The sequence below is a fragment of the Narcine bancroftii genome, chromosome 2, assembly GCF_036971445.1.
Source record: "Narcine bancroftii isolate sNarBan1 chromosome 2, sNarBan1.hap1, whole genome shotgun sequence".
NCBI classification, from domain to species: Eukaryota; Metazoa; Chordata; class Chondrichthyes; order Torpediniformes; family Narcinidae; genus Narcine; species Narcine bancroftii.
In genome coordinates, this window is record NC_091470.1 from 57,751,323 (window position 1) to 57,756,227 (window position 4,905).

A 4,905-nucleotide genomic window follows, 5' to 3' on the forward strand; every position below is an offset into this window, starting at 1 on the left:
GAGCCGTCTGCCCACCAACATCACAATGGGGCCACGGCCCGGTGATTGGTTGCGTGCATGGGGAGAAGAGACGTCACAATCCCCCCCAACATTCCGCCAGATAATTTGTCCAGAACCCCTCTCCCAGACCCTTTGATGGACAGGCTGAGCCTGGGCATCGATTGGAACGGTGGGGGGGGGGGGGGGGGTGGTGGGCAGGTATTATACAAATGAATGGCTAAAGTGAGCATCAGCAGAGGGTTGCGCGCATCTCCCCCTCCCCTGCAGCCGTCATCTTGTCTTACCCTCCAAAACAAACTGAAAAGACAGAGGTAAAAAGTAATTTAATTCTACTCCCTGTCATTTCTTCTGCAGGACCCCTAAGTCTTTCTGCATAACCCAGTTTAGGAAAAGCTGCTGTATAAGATCATTTCTCAGCCTCCTTTGCTCCAGGAAAAACAATTCCAATCTATCAGATCTCTCATTAAAACTCTTTCTTTTTCAATCTTTTTATTATTATTATAATTTATAAACACATACAGTTCAAAGAGATATTAAAAATACATAGTAAGTAATGAATTAATACAGAGATATTAAACAATAATATTATAGAATAAAAATATATCATAAAAAAAATGTTTTAGATCAGTTTAGGGTGTGAACTATCTCTAAAAAAAAGATATAATTGATAACAATATATGAAAAAAGAGAAAAAAAAACCCAAAAAAGAAGAAAAAACAAATCTGAATTAAAAAATCTTTAAAAAAACTTTTAAAAAAAACCTAAAGATATAGCTAAACCACGCCGATCACTCCGATCTCATCTTACAGCCCAATTATCATACATAATCATAGAAAGAAAACAGAGCCAGATCAACTCACCACAAATGAAAATATTGAATAAATGGTCGCCAGGTTAACTCAAACATAGAAGGGGATTCATAGACAGAGTTTCTAATTTTCTCTAAATTTAAACATAGTATAGTTTGGGTAAACCATTGGAAAACAGTGGGAGGATTAACCTCTTTCCAATTCAATAGTATAGATCTTCTAGCCATTAGTGTAAGAAAAGCAATCATACGATCCGCAGGAAGAGATAAATAAGTCAAATCTATCATAGGTAATCCAAAAATTGCAGTAATGGGATGTGGTTGTAAATCAATATTCAAAACAGTAGATATAATGGAAAAAATTTCCTTCCAATAAATCTGTAAAGAGGGACAGGACCAAAACATATGTGTAAGGGAAGCTATTTCCAATTGACATTTATCACATATAGGATCGATATGAGAATAAAAGCGATGGAGTTTATCTTTAGACATATGAGCTCTATGAACAACTTTAAACTGTATTAGTGAATGTTTTGTACATAGAGAAGAAGAGTTTACCAGTCGCAGAATTTTATTCCAATTTTCATTGGAAATATGAAGGTTGAGTTCTCTTTCCCAATCATTTTTAAACTTTTCAAAAGTCCCAGAATTTATTTTTGTAATTATATTATATAATTTAGATATCACACCTTTTGGAGGGAATTTTGAATATAGTATATCCTCTAAAACAGTCGTAGTCTCCCGATTGGGAAAAGAGGGTAAAGTCGAAACTAAGAAACTCCTAATCTGCAAATATCGAAAGAAATGAGATCGAGGTAAATCATATTTCATGGATAATTGTTCAAATGACATGAAAGAGTTATCCAAGAATAAATCCGAAAAGCATGTTATACCTTTAACTTTCCAGAGTAAATAAGCTTGATCAATTAGAGAGGGATGAAAAAGGAAATTTAGTACAATAGGAGTTTCCAAGATAAAATGACTTAGGCCAAAAAATCTCCGGAATTGAAACCATATACGTAGTGTATGTTTAGCCATTGGATTATCAATTTGTTTATATAATTTAGTAAGAGTAAAAGGGAGAGCAGCTCCCAAAATAGAGCTAATTGAAAAATTTTGTATCGGTTTAATTTCTAAATTTACCCAATGGGGATTTAGAGATAATTCTGAATAATTCAACCAATACCTTAAGTAACTAATATTAATTGCCCAGTAATAAATTCTAAAGTTGGGTAATGCCAACCCTCCCTCTAGTTTAGATTTCTGTAAATAATTTTTCCCCAATCTAGGATTCTTGTTTTGCCAGATATACGAGGACAATTTAGAATCGACCTTATCAAAAAAAGATTTAGGAACAAAAATAGGTATAGCTTGGAATATATATAAAAATTTAGGTAAGATCATCATCTTAATAGCATTAATTCGGCCTATCATGGATAGGGATAATGGTGACCAATTGGTAAGTAAACTGCCGATCAGGTCCAATAGAGGGAAAAAGTTAGTCCTAAACAAATCTTTATGTTTTTTAGTAATCTTAATCCCTAAATATATAAAATGGTCTCTAGCTATTTTAAAAGGCAAACTATCATAAATAGGAACCCATCCATTAAAAGGGAATAATTCACTTTTATTTAAGTTCAGTTTATATCCCGAAAAATTACTAAATTGGGCTAATAAAGATAAAACTGCAGGAATAGAATTTTCAGGATTGGAAATATATAACAATAAATCATCTGCATATAGTTCATAACTCATGCTCTCCAGTTCAGGCAATATTCTAAATCTTTTATGCACCCTCTCTAGCTTTATCACATGTTTCTACAGTATGCCAATCAGAATGGCACACAGACCTCCAAATGTAACCCAACCAATGATTTGTACATCTGTAACATTACACTCCAATTCAGACTCTTAACGCTTCAACTGATGAAGGCAACTTACTACATGCCTTCTTCACTTTTCTATCTTCCAGTGTCACAACTGTCAGTGTTTAATGTTCATAACCCAAGGTCTTGCTGTTCAATAACAGTTTCAAGGGGCTTGCCATTCATTGTGTGCTTTATGATCTGGTTTAACTTGGCAAAATGTATCACTTTGCACTTGCCTAAATTAAATCCCATCAGCCTTTCCGTTGTCGCCTTTCCCTTGCCCACTTTCCTAGATCCTGTTGAAACCTTAGACCATCCACTATACCATCTGCCGTCTTACTATTCATGCCATCTCTATCTCTTCCAAATCATTGATATATTTGGCAAGCACTAAACAACCCAGCACCAATCCATGCAGCACATTACAGGCTATAGGATTCCAATTTGAAAAACAACTGTCTTCTACCACCAAGCCAATTTTATATGCAATTTGCTATGTCACATTCAATTTCATATACCTTCCATATCAGCTTATATTATTTTTCCAGTTAATTCAAAATGATCAAAATTTGTATTGCCTGCAAAAAATCCCAAAAAGCTTTTCACTGAGACGATTTTTCATGATCATTTGAAGAAATTAACATTGCAATTTAGATTTTTTAACCTGATAGTAAACTTTTATTGTCATCCAGATTGTTAAAAGAAAATAAGAACTAGAACAGTTTGTAGTCAAATTTGTTTGATGCATCCGAACTAAAGCGTGGTAAATTTACACTCTTTTAAATTGTATATGATTGTCTTTGACCTTTTCCATGAGGACAAATGTTCCAGTTGGTAAAATTCTTTAAATAACTTCAATGTAAAATAATTTTATTTGAAAATATATTTTGATGAATAAAATGTAAACCAACAATCTCCCTGAAGCCCCTTTGCATCTTTCTCATTTCCCATATGTCATTCAGATTAGCAAACATGATATATATTACAGTTGATTTCCCCCATGTAAATCAGTACAAATAGCATGAATTCCTTTGTACATCCCTGCATGAGCCGTGATTACAGCATACCCCTGCATTTAAATATGCATTTATTGTCATTGATATTAAGTGAATAATTTAATAAAGTGGCTTGATGATGAATTCTCATACATAGACAATGTGCACCTTTAATGCATTTTAACTCCACATGCTGAAAGCTGAAAGAACAATGCATATGCTCGGAAAAACTGTCTCTTTTCACGAATCAAATTTGAAAGAGATTAAGAGATTTTACTGAAGGAGGCTTATTGCAATTGTCTGGCAAGGTTCTATTTGCATACAGAAATGTGAACAATGTAATCATAAATGCATAATTTATTCTGCCTTTATGACTTCAGATTGATTTAAAACTTAGTATGTCTTTGTGAATACATTACAAAATATTAAATTTCAGTCAACCTTCCTAGAGATTAAGGTGTTTTTCTACTTTTATGCTGCTATAATGTTGTTATTTTGTAAAAGGCTTCAAATAAAGTAGAAATCTGCTGTAAAACATGTTATTTTCCTATGGTACAAAAACAAAGGCGAGAAATCAGACTGCTCAAACTACAGGGGAATCACGCTGCTCTCCAATGCAGGCAAAATCTTTGCTAGGATTCTCCTAAATAGAATAATACCTAGTGTCGCCGAGAATATTCTCCCAGAATCACAGTGCGGCTTTCGCGCAAACAGAGGAACTACTGACATGATCTTTGCCCTCAGACAGCTCCAAGAAAAGTGCAGAGAACAAAACAAAGGACTCTACATCACCTTTGTTGACCTCACCAAAGCTTTCGACACCGTGAGCAGGAAAGGGCTTTGGCAAATACTAGAGCGCATCGGATGCCCCCCAAAGTTCCTCAACATGGTTATCCAACTGCACGAAAACCAACAAGGTCGGGTCAGATACAGCAATGAGCTCTCTGAACCCTTCTCCATTAACAATGGCGTGAAGCAAGGCTGTGTTCTGGCACCAACCCTCTTTTCAATCTTCTTCAGCATGATGCTCAACCAAGCCATGAAAGACCTAAACAATGAAGATGCTGTTTACATCCGGTACCGCATGGATGGCAGTCTCTTCAATCTGAGGCGCCTGCAAGTTCACACCAAGACACAAGAGAAACTTGTCCGTGAACTACTCTTTGCAGACGATGCCGCTTTAGTTGCCCATTCAGAGCCAGCTCTTCAGTGCTTGACGTCCTGTTTTGCGGAA